This window comes from Ursus arctos, unplaced genomic scaffold (genome assembly GCF_023065955.2).
Source record: "Ursus arctos isolate Adak ecotype North America unplaced genomic scaffold, UrsArc2.0 scaffold_6, whole genome shotgun sequence".
Classification (NCBI taxonomy): domain Eukaryota; kingdom Metazoa; phylum Chordata; class Mammalia; order Carnivora; family Ursidae; genus Ursus; species Ursus arctos.
The window spans coordinates 39,327,020-39,345,909 of record NW_026623078.1 but is presented as its reverse complement, the minus strand read 5'-3'; the positions used below and the strand labels follow the sequence as shown (position 1 = coordinate 39,345,909).

Below are 18,890 nucleotides of genomic sequence, written 5' to 3'. Positions count from 1 at the left end.
AGAAATTTTATCTGAATGACCCATCTGTGTGGCAGGGCGAACATCTAATTACCATCGTCTGCTTTTCTTATTGCCCTGAGCATTAACCACCTCCACCCCTCTGCCATTCCTTAGTTCAGGAAGACATATAGGCCTCATTTTTTTTCTTTTATTCATTTGAAAGAGAGACAGAGACAGAGCGCAAGCAGGGGGAGAGGAAGAGGGAGAGGGAGAAGCAGACTCCCCGATGAGCTGGAAGCCCGACATGGGGCTCCATCCCAGGACCTGGAGACCATGACCCTAGCTGAAGGCAGATGCTTACCCATCTGAGCCACCCAGGCGCCCCATATGTGCCTCATTTTATTGGGTTCCCATATATACAAAATTAAATTTGATTTTCTTCTGTTAATCTGTCTCATGTTAATTTAATTCTTAGACCAGCTGGAAAAACCTTTGAAGGATAGAGGAAAATTTTTCTTCACCAGCACTTTTGGTGAGCCAGGGAGACCTCACTGGCTGGGCACTGCTCATTCTGAAGCTGTTGGAGTTGAAAGATCCTGGGACTTCTGGTAGAGCTGGCAGAAGGTAAGAATTCTTACCACATCAGACTCCTGGTCTCTACCTGCAGAGTCCGGTAGAAGCAGAGTGGTGAGAGTCCTTTTTTTTCCTTTTCTAAATGTACATTAGCAGGAGAAAATATTTGTGGAACTAGCTCTTTGGCTTCAGTGACTGGTTATTCGGTGTGAGTTACTTTTTGGTTTTTATTAATCCTTATCCTCTCAGAGATGGTCTGTCCGCTTGTCATTTGATATCCTGAGAGCTTGGCTTTTTGACAAGTGAGAATACTCTTTTTGGTCTCTGGCAACTGGAGGATGCATGCACTGCTGTGCGTCTGGGGGACAGCCCTATAGGCTATGGATCCAGTAGTTTTCGTCCAACTATGTCAGCTCCCAGGGGAATCTGTCATAAGAGACCCTAGTCCACAAGGGCTTTTGTCATCTCAACCTTTGTTACTGTGTTAGTGCTGTGAAAAATCCCATTCCAGTAGTGCCTGCCCAGCTTCACAGATTAGCAAGTCTATGACTGGAGGCATCTCATGTTTCCCTGGGAGACTACAGACACCTTTCCCCTTGCACTGAAGGCCTTTGCTGTCTTAGACTCATTTTGAGAGTGAACTTTTTGAATCATGGGGGCTACATCATCTATACCTACTCCAGGAATGTTTCTTGAGTCTGTGGTAAAAATTTATTCTAAATCCGGAAAGCTATCTCCAGCTTCTGGCCTTCCTATGTAATGTCCTTTGTGGATAAATCCTAGACCCCCACCAAAAGAATTCATGTCTCCTGGACAGCAGCTGATCTTTTCAGAAGTTTCTATGAAATTAGAGGAGAATTAGAAAGATCATTGGTTATTCTTTCTCATAGAGGAAAGAGATGACCAGAATTTCTCATAGGCCCTCCTACAAATGATCAGCTAAAGACTGATTTTCAGTGGCTGGTAGAAGAGGAAAATAAAATTTCACAGTGCCCCTTCCTTTCCAAATCCAAACCCGATGGCTATTGATCCTTTCTCTCCCAGAGATAACTATTGCGTTTCTGCTTGTCTCATTTTGTCTATCTACCTGGGGCATGCAGGTTGTTGATTCTTTTGGCTATTTTTGACTGTATCTTGGGAAGGTAGTATTCTTTGCACCCTCTTTAGGGACTCCTCTTAAACCAAAGGAGGGATTACTCAGTACTGCCAGAAAAATTTGCTATTTGTTCTGGCTGAAAACTGACAAGATATTTAAAAGAATTTTTAAAAATAACTCCATAGTCAAAAGTTGGCCAGATTGGAAGCTGATATTTAGAGCTGATAGGAATTTTTTTAGGCTTTTTTTCCTAAGCTAAAAGAAAACTATATACCCAGAAGGAAAGAAGCAATTGAGGATAATAAAGTTGGATAGATATATCAATTTATGATTTAAGGTACAACCCAATATTTTGAGGAATTGAGAGCAACTGTCCTTATCTTATAAATCTTTGCAAAACTAGAAATATGGACCCAGAAAAAATTCAAGGTCAATCTGTCTTTTTTTTTTTTTTAACCAATCCCAAGACAGATGAATGGATAAAGATGTGGTATAAATATAATGGAATATATATATATATATATATATATATATATATATAATGGAATATTACTCAGCCATCAAAAAGAATGAACTCTTGCCATTTGCATCGACGTGGAAGGAAGTGGGTTTATAATGATAAGAGAAGTAAGTCAGTTAGAGAAAGACAAATACCATATGATTTCACTGATGTGGAATTTAAGAAACAAAACTAATGAGCATAGGGGAAAGTTATATATATATATGTATATATATATACATATATATGTTTGTATATATATGTTATATGTTGTAGATGTTTGGTATTTTTCTACGGACGGTATATTGCCAGAATTTGTAGAAGAGCTCTGTATAGTTGGTTTGAAGGCAAGCACTTGTAAGAATTGCCTACTCTAAAACCCTCAAATATAAAAACTAACCCAAATGTTTTTTAGTTCACATGAGCTAGGATCAATCTTTAATGAATAAGAGCTAAATGAAGTGTGTTGGTTTAATTAAAATAGACATGCTTTTAGAGTTGTCAATATTAAATATAATACTTTTATTGTACCTGGGTTTACTACCCAATTAAGTTTGTATTATATTAAAAAATTGTTATGTTTATTATGTAAATATTATGTTAAAATATTTTAAACAGCAACAACAACAACTACAAAAAACAGTTTGGGAGAATGGATGGCTTTGTCTGATGTCTCATGTGAGTAATCTGAACATAATTGTTAAGAGCAATTTAATTGGATAAATGCAATTAAGATAAAAAGGTTTTTTTTTTTCTAAGATTTTATTTATTTATGACAGAGAGAGTGAGAGAGCACAAGCAGGGGGATCAGCAGAGGAAGAGGGAGAAGCAGGTTTCCTGCTAAGCAGAGAACCCAATGTGGGGCTTGATCCAGGGACCCTGGGATCAGGACCTGAGCCAAAGGAAGATGCCCAACCAACTGAGCCACCCCAGGCAACCTAGGATAAAAAGTTTTTAAATGAACTTTTAAAATAGTTTTACCAAACCTTTTTGGTAACTTAAAACTTTAAAGTTGCTGAGTTAAGTGATCAGTTAAGTTCAATTCATTGAATATCTAGATCATTTCCAAATAAGATGAAATAGTAAAACTTTAATTACTGAATATTGGTTTATTTACTTTTGAATTCCTTATTACAGAGAAACTAAGGATAAATTTGGGTCTGTTGGTAAACATATTTTGTGCTTTATCGAAAGTTTGTACTATGGAGAAGCACATGGTTCTAGAAATTATGAAAAGTATTCAAAAATTTGCCAATTTAAAGAAATCTGGTATAACAGTTCACAGTTGCTTACTTCTTAGTTTTCATTAGAAATTAAGGTTTCTAAGAGTTAAGGATTCTAATAAATGTAGTTAAGACTACTATAAATAATAAGGGAAGCTTCTCTGTATGCAACGAGAATTAAGATGTGTGTTTTTGGTAAGAAAATGTATAAAGAGTAGAAATGCTTTTTTTTTTTTTGGGTTAAAGAAAAAGAAAATAATTTTGTCCTAAAGTGAGGTTGACTATTTAAAAAGAGAAAGCATAGGACAAAATTTGAATGTAAAAAAGAAAGTTGTAGAAGGTTTCTGGAAAGGGGGTTTTGGAAAGGAATTTTATGCATGGTCAGTGAGGTGAGAAACAAAGGCAGAAGAAAAATTATTAAATTTCCTTACTACCTACAGCCTTATTGAAAGTCCTTGAAACAGGCAGAGTGACCTTCCTCTAGGAACTCAGCCGCCAGGATGTTAATACTTTGCTAAGGCAAAAGGCAATTTTATCCCAACCCCAGGATCCTGTAAGTTTACTTTAACACATAAAAAATTCCTTTGGAAACTTCCTTTATCTCTACCCCCAAGATACATGTTAGCAATCCTCCTCTAAGCATATGACCCACTGATACACATCTGAAGGGTCTCATGACTTAGGTTTTATTAGACAGTGATAAACGACCTCTTCCCTACTATAGCTAGCCCCCTCAAGGTCATGGAAACCTTGCTTCCAAAATTCCTTAGAGACTTATGCCGACTTACGCTATCCCTAACCGCCTCCCAACTTGAAAGTATAAAATGGGCCACTCCTCATGACCCTGGTGCAGCTCTTTGTGCCCACAGGTCCTGTCCCCGTGATTTAATAAAACCACCTTTTTGTACCAAAGACGTCTCAAGAATTCTTTCTTGCCATCTTCTCTGGACCTCACCTACATTATCAGTCAGGACTGGCTAAGATAAAAATGAATTTAATTAAGTAAATGAGCTTTAGTATCAGAAGTACACTGCTGCAAGTTTAGGATTTGGTTTTTCTCTCTGTTAAAATGACAAAGTTTTCTCAGATTATTGATCTACTCCTAATAAGAAATTGTAAACAAAGGTTTTTCTTTATCTTTAGTGTAATCTGCCTCAAAAAAACAAAGATTCTATGTTTTGTCTTTATCATGTCTTTGGTTACTTAGGAAAACTGAATCTTCTCATGTTAAAAGTACTAAGTTTTGCTAACAACTATGTAACCTTCTGTATTTGCCTTTAAAATCTTTTATTGCCACTTTGGTTAAATAGATAATTAAGTATTAAGTTTTGTAATGATCTCTGATCTTATTTAGTCAAGAACTTGAAAACCTTTTTCTAAGGGTGCCTGAGTGGCTCAGTTGGTTAAGTGTCTGCCTTCAGCTCAGGTGTCCTGGGATCGAGTCCGGGGAATTGAGTCCCATATTGGGCTCCTTGCTCAACAGGGAGCCTGCTTTTCCCTCTGACTCTGCCTGCCACTCCCCCTGCCTGTGTTCTCTCTCTCTCTCTGTCAAATAAATAAATAAAAATCTAAAACAGACAAGAAAACCCTTTTTTAAAAAACTATTTTTGACAAACTTCCAAAAATCAAGTTCTAACTAACGTCTTTTTCATTTAAAACTAACTATTGAGATATGAGATATTCCAGAGGGTCCCTGAAACACCTCAAAAGATTGTTCTCTCGCCTCATAAAGAGATATTTTAAACTAGCTAAGCTTATTTGGTATATTAAGTTACATGGGAAGCATTGTCAAATAAATAATGATAAACTCTTGCAGGTTATATTATGTGGGTGAATAGTACTACTATAACCATTCTAGAACATATATGAAATTCTTAAAATTTTGTTATCTCCTGATGTTTTCACTTGTACTTCTAATTATTGAAGTGTTGTATATCACAGAAATAACTGCGTTTCCCTGTCAAGTCCATTATAATGAATTCTCATCAGTTCTCTAATGATGAACATTTTTTAAAAAGTCTTTTATCATTTACAGTTATTGTTTTACTCTAATGCTTCTACAAAATGTTCCTTGCAAAAGTGCTTCATCCTCAAGGAGATTCATGGAAAGGACTTTTTGACAAATACAGGTTTCTGTTAAACTTAAGGTCATATAACTGAACTCGGTAAGAATTTCCAGAACTGGTGGGAAAACTGGATTTGAACAGAAGAATTAAATAACAAGGGACTGAATGAACTGAAGAAGAGGATTATAATTTTTAGGACTTTTTATTTGAAACATTGCTGGTTCTCTAATGTTTGGTTTTTTAGATTTAAAGAGACTTTTTCTCTTGAGCTATCAATGACTTACAGCAATTTGGTAACATATACCTTTGTAAACAAATAAGAAACATTTATCTTTTTCTCCTTACTTGATCCCTCCAGAATTTGAACACTGTCAGTGAATTTTCTTATTTTCATGGCAATATACGTGTTTGCACAAATTCAATAAGAATGTGTTTTTTTCTGTAATAGGATATAATTGGAAAAATCGGTTATATTGCCAAGACTTCCCTAGATCGTCATTTTTTTAAAAAAGATTTTATTTATTTATTTGACAGAGAGAGAGAGCAAGAGCGTACAAGCAGGGGAGCAACAGAGGGAGAGGAGAAGCAGGTTCTCTACTGAGCAGGGAGCCTGATGCAGGGCTTGATCCCAGGACCCTGGGATCATGACCTAAGCTGAAGGCTGATGTTTAACCAATTGACCCACCCACATGCCCCTACATTGCCATTTTTGACAGGGATTCATAGACTCAAATATGGACGAGACAGCTTTAAGGAACTAAAGTTGACTTTACAGAGCCAATGAAGCCCCTTGGAAAAATCAGCTTGGTACCTTGCTTCCTGGGTTCCCAGCAGCCTCACCAGGTGAGAAAGGAAGGTCATTTCCTGGCAGATGCAGGAACCTCAGGATATTTTGGGGACCTTGAGAGGAAGGAATTTACCCGAATATCTAGATATTGCTGGCAAGTCTGATGGCAAGTATTTGGTTTGGCTTCTTAGCCTCAGAGGGTGTTAAAAGTTCAATCTGACAATTCCTTATAAAAAAATTCTAGCAAAGTAGATTTAAAAAGAGCCTATATGGTCATTCACTCTTCTTGCTGCACTTATGTAAATAATCAGGCCAAGGTTTTTTGAAACCAGACTTACTTTGCAAACAAATTAGTCCTAATTTGTCTATCTTTGGTGGAAATGAGGGTGATTTTAGAGAGAAAAATCAGGTTTCAGTAATATACCTTTGTGGATATTAGAGTGAAGTTCTCTTGTCTTTGAGGGTTTGTGTTTGCCTATGAACTGTACTGGATCTTCAATTCTGGTTTCTGCAAATATCTGGCTAAGACTCTCCAAACTAAAATTTGCAATTTTCTTCCTTCCTTTTGACTTGGAATCATTGAGAACTAAAGCTGCCCTTTTCCCTGATGTCCTGCAAACTGAAGCTAGATGACATGATATTAATGTCAGAGAAATCATCCCAATGGCCCAACAGCGATCTTTGTGCCTGTTGCTGTATGGGCCACTCAGAAAGATCACCAGAGATTCAAACTTCAAACCAGGAAGATCTTTCAGATTGCCACTGTCTGCCATTACTCTGTCTGAAGATGCTTCAAGTCCGACATCTAGAAATCTTCTCACTGGCAGCACTCAGAATTCAGACACTGGGTTCAAAATTTGCTCCAACCATTAACCTTTGTTTTTCTTTTGTTTCCATAGAGATGCCTCTTATTAATTACCTGATTGCTTGCCCAATATAGGTCTAATGTTGGGAGCCCAGTGGCAAGACTGCCTCCTGAAATGAGATATAACTGTTTAACTCAACTGATCTATTCTCAAGACTGAGGCTGGTTCATTGAGATATGGACTAATCTGTCAGTTTAGCCTCTGGATTGTGAAACTTCTTTAAAATTTCAAAGGTGGGTCTGAAGGGATTTAGAACAAGTCTCCCCAAAATGCACCACTTTGGCATGTGTACTGTTTTGAGCTAAAGGCAATTGAGACCCTGCCAGCTCAAGGGAAACTGTTGCCTCTTCCTTGACTATCTGGAAGCCACGCAGCTCAACACCAAAAGAGATCACCTTGGCCTCTTTCAGAGGAAAGAGTAGAGCATGCCACAAAGGGCTTGGCCTATCTGGGAGCTGTCGGAGGGGCTGGTTCCCGTCTCACCTCACATGGCTCACCAATGGAACGGCCATAGTTCATGAGGGCAGCTAAGAACAAAGAAAAACGGGAAGGATGGCTAGCTGCATGCCCGGCACAGCTCTGCTAAATAGGGAGAAGTTGCAGAACCTGAGGCTGCTCCACAGGAAGAACAGTGGAGCATCCTTCCATGGCCTGGCCCCTAGTAAGGCAGTCAGACACCAGGTTATGGGCTCCTGAAGAAAAAGACATAAAGACTAGAAAAGCAATAGAAAAACAAAAACAAAAAAACAACAAAACAAAGAGTTGGTTTTTTGAAAAGATAAACAAAATTGATTAACTGTTATCTAGATTAGCAGAAAAAAAGAGAAAATTCATTAAGCTAGAAAAAGATCAAAACATACCCTAAATTCGTTGATTAAAGAAGAAATTGTGGGCACCTGGGTGGCTCAGTTTGTTGGGCAACTGCCTTTGGGTGAAGTCATGATCCTGGAGTCCGACGATTGAGTCCCGAGTTGGGTTCCCTGCTCAGGGGGGAGTCTGCTTCTCCCTCTGACCCTCCCCCCCTCTCATGTTCTCTCTCTTATTCTCTCTCTCAAATAAATAAATAAAATTTAAAAAAGGAAACTGTAATTATCATAAAAGAAGCAAAAGGTAGGTTCAATATTCTGTCATAATTAAACAAAATCTTAGCAAGTTGAGAATAGATGATGATGCTTTAATTAAATAAAGGGCGTTTTCCAACCCCCTACAGCAAACACTATATCCTTAATACAAAACATTGGAAGTATTCTCCTTAGAGTCATGAGCAAGGTAAGGATTCCTGTTCTTTTGAAATGAACTTGAACCAATGCTGTAAGAAAGAAGAATAATTTTTCTTTAATTTTAAGAATTTAAGAAGAAGAGATAAACTGCTTTTATTTGGAGATGATATGATTTTCTTCCTATATTCTCTTGCATTTTCTAAATTGACATAGCAACAAAAATTATAAATGATTATGGAGTAAATGTAACAGGAAATATGCAGAATTTTATGGAGAAGACTAAAGTTTATAGAAGGACCCCTTCCCCCAAAAAAGTTTAATCTAGAGAAAGCTATAATCATTATTGTAAAGATGTCAGTTCTCCCCAAATATACTTCCAAATAAAATTCCATCACAGCAAGAATCCCAACTTAATCTTTTATAGAACTTAACAAAATCATTCTAAAATTATATGATTTCAAAAGTTAATTTTGAAGATGAAAAGAGATTTTGTATTTGAAATGACAATGCATTTTAATTTAATGATTTTAATGGTGATGTCTTCAAGTTCTTGATGGTTACCATCAATGAGAAACTTCGCTTACACAAATAAACAATAAATTTACAAAATTATTTTTTTCATAGTCCTCTGTTGTATACCTCTACCAGCTAATATTCTAGCCTCTCTACTGCCCCAGTTGTGGTCCACAGACATCTAGAACCTTGCATAGAAAAGGTGTGATACATACACACAGCCAGATAGTAATGAGGTTTGAGCAGCCATTCTTTTTTTTTAATGATTTTTATTATATATTTTTATTATATTATGTTAGTCACCATACAGTACATCCCTGGTTTCCGATGTAAAGCCACTATTATTCAATATAGTACTACAAGTCCTTGCGTCAGCAATCAGACAACAAAAAGGGATCAAAGGTATCCAAATCGGCAGAGAAGAAGTCAAAATGTCTCTCTTCACAGATGACATGATACTCTATATGGAAAACTCAAAAGAATCCACTCCCAAACTATTAGAAGTGATAGAGCAATTCAGTAATGTGGCGGGATACAAAATCAATGCTCAGAAATCAGTTGCATTTCTATACACGAATAACGAGACTGAAGAATGAGAAATTAGGGAATCCATCCCATTTACAATAGCACCAAAAACCATACGTTACCTTGGAATTAACTTAACCAGAGACGTAAAGGACGTATATTCTAGAAACTATAAATCACTCTTGAAAGACATTGAGGAAGACATAAAAAGATGGAAAAATATTCCATGCTCATGGATCGGAAGAATTAACATAGTTAAAATGTCCATGCTACCCAGAGCAATCTACACTTTCAATGCTATCCCGATCAAAATACCAATGACATTTTTCAAAGAACTGGAACAAATAGTCCTTAAATTTGTATGGAAACAGAAAAGGCCCCGAATCTCCAAGGAACTGTTGAAAAGGAAAAACAAAGCTGGGGGCATCACAATGCTGGATTTTGAGCTGTACTACAAAGCTGTGATCACAAAGACAGCATGGTACTGGCACAAAAACAGACACATAGACCAATGGAACAGAATAGAGAACCCAGAAATGGACCCTCAGCTCTTTGGGCAACTAATATTTGATAAAGCAGGAAAAAACATCCAGTGGAAAAGACAGTCTCTTCAATAAATGGTGCTGGGAAAATTGGACAGCTACATGCAAAAGAATGAAACTTGACCACTCTCTCACACCATACACAAAAATAAACTCCAAATGGATGAAAGACCTCGATGTGAGACAGGAATCCATCAAAATCCTAGAGGAGAACATAGGCAGCAACCTCTACAACATCGGCCAAAGCAATCTTTCATGACACATCTCCAAAGGCAAGAGAAACAAAAGATAAAATGAACTTATGGGACTTCATCAAGATAAAAAGCTTCTGCACAGCCAAGGAAACTGTCAAAAAATCTGAGAGGCAGCCCACGGAATGGGAGAATATATTTGCAAATGACACTACAGATAAAGGACTGGTATCCAAGATCTACAAAGAACTTCTCAAACTCAATACACGAGAAACAAATAAACAAATCAAAAAATGGGCAGAAGATATGAACAGACACTTTTCCAATGAAGACATACAAATGGCTAACAGACACATGAAAAAATGTTCAAAATCATTAGCCATCAGGGAAATTCAAATCAAAACCACACTGAGATACCACCTTATGCCAGTTAGAATGGCAAAAATAGACAAGGCAAGAAACAACAATTGTTGGAGAGGATGTGGAGAAAGGGGATCCCTCCTACATTGTTGGTGGGAATGCAAGTTGGTACAGCCACTCTGGAAAACAGTGTGGAGGTCCCTTAAAGAGTTAAAAATTGAGCTACCCTATGACCCAGCCATTGCACTACTGGGTGTTTACCCCAAAGATACAGACGTAGTGAAGAGAAGGGCCATATGCACCCCAATGTTCATAGCAGCAATGTCCACAATAGCTAAATCATGGAAGGAGCCGAGATGCCCTTCAACAGATGACTGGATTAAGAAGTTGTGGTCCATATATACAATGGAATATTACTCAGCTATCAGAAAGAATGAATTCTCAACATTTGCTGCAACATGGACGGCACTGGAGGAGATAATGCTGAGTGAAATTAGTCAAGCAGAGAAAGACAACTATCATATGATTTCTCTCATCTATGGAACATAAGAACTAGGATGATCGGTAGGGGAAGAAAGGGATAAAGAAAGGGCGGTAATCAGAAGGGGAAATGAAACATGAGAGACTATGGACTATGAAAAACAAACTGAGGGCCTCAGAGGGGAGGGAGGTGGGGGAATGGGATAGACCGGTGATGGGTAGTAAGGAGGGCACGTATTGCATGGTGCACTGGGTGTCATATGCAACTAATGAGTCATCGAGCTTTACATCGGAAACCAGGGATGTACTGTATGGTGACTAACATAATATAATAAAAAATCATTAAAAAAAATAAATAAAATGGTGGTTAGTAATGCCTATTTTTCAAAGTTGTTTTGGCAATTAATGACAATATGTATAAAGTATCTGGAGGTACTAGATTTAAAAGTTAAATATTTTCTAGTATTGCTTTTGTTATTATGTTTTATGTCACTCTCCTCTTGATTTATATTTTCTATTCTTTTCTATTCAATTTAATTTATTGTTTTCTGCCTTTTTTCTATTCCTATTCTTGATGCTTTCCATATATTTGCTGCTACATTTTACCCTTTAGGAGATCCTCAAAATTAAAGATTGCTTAGAACTTTTAAATGTTTATTTTTTAATAAATGGATAACCCAGATATGAATCAATGCAACATATTTTTCTTAAGGTATGCAAAGATACATACTGTGTATTAAAGACCCACTTTCTTCAGGAGAATGGAACAGTGTCTTCCCTCTGGTTCTATGTAGCTATACCTGAGGATGTGATTTCCTTTGGAGTCAGGACTGATAGATAGGAAATATTAACCAATAAGTTATTCAGTAAAGTAAATTAGCCACAAGTGTAAGAGCAGTAATCTTACTTGTGGGGTATTTTCACTGTTTTAGCTCTCTTTTTTTTTAAAAAAAAGGCCATTTATAAAAAATAACTTCATATATAACCTTGGAAAGTGGCTTCACTGTAACATATAATAAAAAAGAAAGTGACCTTGCAAACATCATGAGCTTATTTGAACTTTTTTTTTTTTTTAATGCTTATCATGTCCTGGGTGAACTAATTATTCAAGAAGCAATGGAATTATATTTTGTTCTGGTGTCTCAGTGCTATATCCCTGATGCTAATATAAGCCTCTTGGATGAGAATACAATAGCTTAGAAATACTGAATGCTGATCCATCTGAGAGGAGCTGGAGCTGGAGCTAAACTCTGACCTTTGGCTAATATGTTAGAATTGTAACTAATTGAAAGGAGAGTGTTGTCATGAAAATGGTGGAACAGGAGTTTTCTACCATCTTCCCCTCAAAGAACACTGATGTTGCAGTCATCCACAGATAACAGAACCTTTGTGGAAGTCCAGGAATCCAGTAGTGAAGTTCTAGCACACTGTTGGAACAAAAAATGTTGAGATTGGACACATTTAAGAAGGTAAGATGGATAGCTTGACTTTATCCACATCATCCCTTTCCAGTACAGTACAGCTCAGGCCTTCTTGACCTGTGATGTCTCCCACAAGAGAAAGTGAAAATATGAGTGAATGTCTAGCTTCAAGGTACTCCAAAGAGGCCCACTTGTCTCTTGCCACATCCAGGTACTGAGTTATGGGCAGGATCATGGGGAGAGGTGAAAGGCTGGGAGAACAGCAGCCACGGTCCAGAATGGATCATATTAAAGGAATTTGGATCCTGCTAAGCACATCACACTCTCTGTCAGGAGGCCTGCCATGAGCTGCTGGGAATCCCCCAGCTCACTAACAGAGTACTCTTAGTGCTCTGTGCACCTCATCTATACATGATCCCACTTCTTGGCTGGCTTCCTGGCTATGTTCCTGCAGGTGGAGAGAGTGAGCTTTTTCACACAGCTAGTGAGCATGTGCAGAAAGCTGGCTCAAATATGTGGGCCTGGAAGAAACCACAAACTTGAGCACTCAGCATCATGCTAGGGAAAGCAAAGGGGAAACTGTTAGTACACAGCCTTGCTTTTCAGGGTCAAGAAAATGCATACAACCTTAAGAATTCTGTCACAAGAGGGAGTAAGAAGTGTGGAGCAGGTGTACCCATAGAAAGGGCTGAGAAAACCTTAGAATCTATAGTAGGGCTGATGAGGTATTTCTCTCCCAAGGCCAGTCAATAAAGACTGGAGGAAGGGACTCTTTAAATGCAAAGGCAGTAATACAAAACTTCAAAGAACATGAAAAATGAAGGAGTACAATAATGTTCTAGTAATCCAAAGATTAGAGATCTGTGATTTGCCTGACATAGAATTCAAAATAGCGCTTTTTAAAAAAGATTTTATTTATTTATTTGAGAGAGAGTGAGAGAGAGAATGAGCAGGGAGAGTGGCAGAGGGAGAGAGAAAAGCAGATTCAGCAGGGAACCTGATGCGGGGCTTAATCTTAGGATGCTGGGATCATGACCGGAGGCAAAGGTAGATACTTACCTGACTGAGCCACCCAGCTGCCCCCAAAATAGCAGTTTTAAGGAAGCTTAATGAGCTATAATAAGTCCAATGAAATCAGAAAAACAATAAATGAATAAAATGAAAGTTTTAACATATAGATAGAAATCATTAAAAGAACCAAACAAATTCTGGAGCTGAAGAATACAATGAATGAAATTAAAAAAATGCAATAGAGAGTATTAGCAACAGAATAGATCAATCAGAAGAGAGAGTTTAAAATAATAGGTCCTTTGAAATTACCTCCTTGGAGAACAAAGAGAAAAGGATGAAAAAGGCAAAGAAAACCTATGTGAACTATAGGATACCATTAGAGAAGTAATCTATGAATTAGAGTCTAGGACAAAAGATGAAGGGGGCAGAAAAGCTTATATAAAGAAGTAATGGCTGAGAACTTCTTAAATCTGGGAAGATATTTCAGCATCCAAGTCCACATCCAAAGTCCGTCTAAGTATGTACTCCACAATTTCAATCCAAAATGATCTTCTCCAAGAAACATTATAATAAAACTGTCTAAAATTAAAGACAAAGAGATAATTTTAAAGGCAATAAAAGAAAAAAATTCACACAAGGCAATCACCATCAGGCTCTTCAGTAGATTTCTCAGTGGAAAACTTGTAGTCCAGGAGGGAAATAAAGAACTAGGAAAACAATAGAAGAAATCAATGAAATTAAGAGTTGGATTTTTAAAAACAAATGAAATTAAAACCCTTCATTTTGATTGAGAGAGAGAAGACATGTAAAATCAGAAATGAAAGCGGAGACATTATAACTGATAGAAAAAGAAATACAAAGAACTGTAAGAGACTAGTATGACAGTTATACACCATGAAACTGGATAACCTAGAAGAAATGGTAAGTTCATAGAAATATGCCACTTACCAAGACTGAATCATGAGGAAATAGAAAATCTGAAAGGACCTATAACTAGCATGGAAACTGAATCAGTAACCAAAACCTCCCAACAAAGAAAAGCCCAGGACTAGATGGCTTCACTAATGCCTTCTACCAAACATTTAAAGAATTAATGCCAATTCTAAAACTGTTCAGAAAAGTCAAAGGGAAGGGAACGCTTGCAGACTTATTTTGTGAGACCATTAACCTGATACCAAAACCAGACAAAAAAATCACAACCAAAGAAAACTATAGGCCAATATCCCTGATGAACGTAGATGCAAATATTGTTAACAAAATACTACTAAGCTGAATTCAATAGCACCTTAAAAGGATCATCCACTTCAATCAAGTAGGATTTATCCCTGGAATGCAAAGATGGTTCAACACACACAAATCAATGTAATACACCAGATAAATGGAATGAAAGCTAAAACTTGCATGATCATTTCAATAGATGCAAAAAAAAAAAAAAAAAACCCAATTGATAAAATTCAACACTATGCTAAAAACTAGGAATCAAGGGCAATTACCTTAACATTAAGGCTATATCTGACAAGCTCACAGTTAACATTGTACTCAACAATTAAAAAAACAAAGCTTTTCCACTAAGATCCGGAAAAAGACGGGATATTCAATACCACCACTTTTATTCAACATATTACTGAAAGTTCTAGCCAGAGCACTTAGCTAAAAAAAAAAAAAAAGGAAAAGAAAAGAAAAAAAAAAGCATCCAGATTGGAAAGGAAGAAGTAAAATTGTTTCTCTTTGCACATGGCATGATCTTATACTTAGGAAACTCTAAAGGCTCCACCAAAAAAACTGGTAGAACTAATAATTGAATTCTTAAGTCAACCCCAAAGGGTTACCATCCTTTTCCTTCTTTTCCTCAAAACACTACTTACAGAGGCATTTGTATATGTTATATCTTTTGTTGGTGGGTGCTACCCGATAAATGTGTTCAGAGGTTTTTAATAAAATATTTATGATATACTTGTGTTGTTGCCATTAAATATTAAATCTGGATGTTGGGGGGGGGAAATGGGTCCTCTCAGACCCATTTGCAAAGTGAGGTTTTATCTAAATGCTGATCTTTTGAAGTCTTGAGAATTGCATAAAGGACATTCAGTAGAATGTGCTCAACAAAATGGCATTTTTAAATTGACTTTGTAACAGTGATTTGTACACATTTCTTACACTTCTATGAGGCTAATAAGATGCTTGTTTGAAAAATTCATTTTTATTTCTCTGCACTGCCTGGTAGAGTGCCTGAAAGACAGCAGATAGTTACTGCATATTTGATGAGTAAATGGATGACTCAAATCCAAGATATTATCATTCACTTTTTTCAACAGGAGGTCTGGCCAAAGAAAGAGCCATTTTAAGGAGAAGAAAGTCAGGATTATGTAGACTAGTGTTTCTTAAATATGGTCAGTGCACCTCTCTGCATAAGAACCCCAAGATAATTGATAAACTTATAGATTCTTAGGGCCCAACTGACACCTACTGAATTAGAATCCCCAAGGATGAGTCTGGGAATTCAGATTTTAAAAAACATACTCAAGTGGTTATTATGGCCACTGGCATGAAATATGGGACTGTCGTTTTACTTTCCACACAATCCCTACAGCCAGAAAGTATCTTAAATGGGCTATTTTGATTATGATATGATTAAAGAATAAGACAGACTCTTTGAAACCTGTTAGGATTTACATCATAGCAAGGTGTGGCTTACATTATACCAAGACAAAATAAATGAAAATAAGAAAGAGAAAGAGGGAAATAAACATAGATAAAGAATGAATTTGGTTCATAAAACGCATGCCATAAAGCCTCATATAGATTCTGAGAGCAGGCCATCATAACATATAAGCAAAATCAGTTATTTAGGAGAGGCCCACGTATTCCTGATGCTAAGATCAGAAGAAATTTCCTTAGTAGGTCCTTGCAGAATAAAATATTCACCAGTCTTCTTTTAGTAAATATAACAGAAATATGGACTCTGGAATCCGAATATCTGGTTTAAATTCCAGCCCTGCTCCTTTTAGCTAGGATAATTACTTAATATCTGAGTTTTGGAATTCTCTTGAGTTAAACAGGGTGACTAAGTGAACCTCTGCAGGCTCTTTGGCCTGGATCTACTCATGCTTCCTTCTAATTCACTCTCTACACTATTGTCAGAATGGTCTTTCCAAATTAGTCTGATTTTATTTCTTATGCGTATGATTGCTTAGGTAGTCAGTACTTACACAAGTGCTCCCACATGAAGGGGCAGAAAGGGGCTGATACCTAGCTTGTGCTATGCTCACTAGGCTCTATGCCTGGACATGGAGCTATGTCTGCCTAGAGGTGGGGGTGCTTTTTTATATTTTGCATAAATACTCCAGGAGCCTACAGTGGCCCTACTGACATTACCTAAAAGATAGTGATTTTATCTTAAGTTCAGGTTCACAATTTTATAATCACCCAAAATGAGGCTTAGATTAACATCTTATAGAAAATGAGGACTCTATCAAGGACATAATCAAGAATGGAATGCTACGGGGCGCCTGGGTGGCACAGCGGTTAAGCGTCTGCCTTCGGCTCAGGGCGTGATCCCAGTGTTATGGGATCGAGCCCCACATCAGGCTTCTCTGCTATGAGTCTGCTTCTTCCTCTCCCACTCCCCCTGCTTGTGTTACCTCTCTCGCTGGCTGTCTCTATCTCTGTCAAATAAATAAATAAAAATCTTAAAAAAAAAAAAAGAATGGAATGCCACATCACCTATGTTGGGCTGTGCACTGAAGGGATGACTTTGGTGTGGGCCAATATCTGCCCCCCCGAAAAAAAACGTTATTATGTAGTTCCTGGAAGATAACAAAAATGATAACATCTATCTCCCTTGTAGAGAATCAATTTTGACCTTTTACTCCTTAAAAATCAAGCTAAAAGTAGCTCATACAGCCAATTATATATTAGTAAACTGGGACATGCAGATCAGATGTTTCATAAATTCAACTCACAATTGGTTAGAAGCATCCCCTATGGATTAAAAAAAATATATTCCTAGAAAGAGAGTAGGGAGTTAATATTAACATTTCTATCTTGATATACCTTACAAGGTCTAGGTAGATTGGGGTCGTGGTACCTTAGTTTAAGTAAACCTATCATAAGTAGCCCTCTTAAAACCCAGGTTGCTAATCCTGAATATTTTATTAAATTGATTAAATCTGAGGATATGATAAGAAAAGAAGCTAAAATGATTATCTGGGTGATAGCAATGGTTGGACTAAAGTAGTTATTAAGTATAGAGAAGATCAAAGGCAGTTGTCCTTGGCTTGCTGTGTAGAACAGTCTTGAGGCTGAAAGTATGTACAACACATGTTGCTAACTATTGAAGTTGAAATCCCAAAAGAAATGACCCATTGCATGGAAGGGATTTCTTTGTCCATCCAGGTGACAGCAACAGCATCTAAAAAATTTTTTCCAAAAAGTCAGTTACTTTTGTTTGATTGCAAATATGGCAATAATTCTTTACTTCTTGTATCTGTACTCTTTGTGATATGACTTTGCCCCTCCTTCCAAGAGGGAGAGTTTCCTTATCAATTCTTGAGTATAGTCTGGCCTTGTGGTCTATTTTGGCCAGTAAAATGCATTAAAAGTAGTGGTTTGCCAGCTCTGAGCCTATACTTTGAGAGGTATCACAGATTTCTGCTTGGGACATTGCTTAGCTACCATATGAACAAACTCAACGCAGTCTGTCAGAGACAAGCCACAGTAACTCTGGAGCCATGACAATGTACCTTACAGACTTCCAAATACAGGGAGCGTAATTGATCTAGGGCCCCAGCTACTGTACAATGAAATCCATTGTGGCATTTCTACCAAAGCCATGCTCTTACAAGTTGTTTCCAGCTCATGACTGTGGGGTAGAGATATGAAGAAGTACTCATGTATTTGATGGCCAGCTTTGGCTAAAGGGCTCCCCGGCAGATGTGCCAAGCCTTCTCTTTACTGCATATCAGTCTGTGGTGTTTTTACCTATCCTTCCCTTTTTTTCTCCTTCACTTTGGGTCAAACTTGTATTGTGGTCTCATGGCTCTCCTAGCCTTACCTGTCTTCCCTCTTGGTTTCTCTAATGCAAGCATTTCTTTTAATAAAATCCTTGCACATTTAATTATGTCTTGGCATTTGCTTCTCTCTCCCTCTTTAAACTTTGTTGACCTTTCTTTCTTAAGATTTTATTTATTTATTTGAGAGGGAAAGAGAGTGGAAGACGGTGTGCACATGCGTGAAGGCAGGAGCAGGGGGAGGGGCAGAGGGAGAGGGAGAAGCAGACTCCCTGCTGAGAGTGGAGCCTGATCCCAGGACCCTGGGATCATGACCTGATCGGAAGGCAGATGCTTAACCAACTGAGCGACCCAGGCACCCCTTTAATATTTTATTTCTTATTTTTTAAAAAATTTTATTTATTTTTAAAATTTTTTCTTTCATTTATTTGAGAGAGAGTGAGCGAGAGAGAGCATGAGAGGGCAGAGGGAGAAAGAGAGGGAGAGGCAGGCTCCCCACTGAGCAGGGAGCCTGACGCAGGGCTCGATCCCAGGACCCTAGGATTATGACCTGAGCGGAAGGCAGACA

The 18,890-nt window shown here is 37.5% G+C and overlaps 1 long non-coding RNA gene across 2 annotated transcripts in view; it reads left to right on the top strand.

The window, feature by feature from the left end:
- Positions 1–18,890, top strand: part of LOC113252995 (uncharacterized) — a 158,097-nt gene that overhangs the window by 3,974 nt on the left and 135,233 nt on the right. For both annotated transcript variants that reach the window (XR_008957755.1, XR_006409160.3), the window contains exon 2: positions 416–564. This is a non-coding gene — a long non-coding RNA (uncharacterized LOC113252995). The remainder of the gene's footprint in view (positions 1–415; positions 565–18,890) is intronic.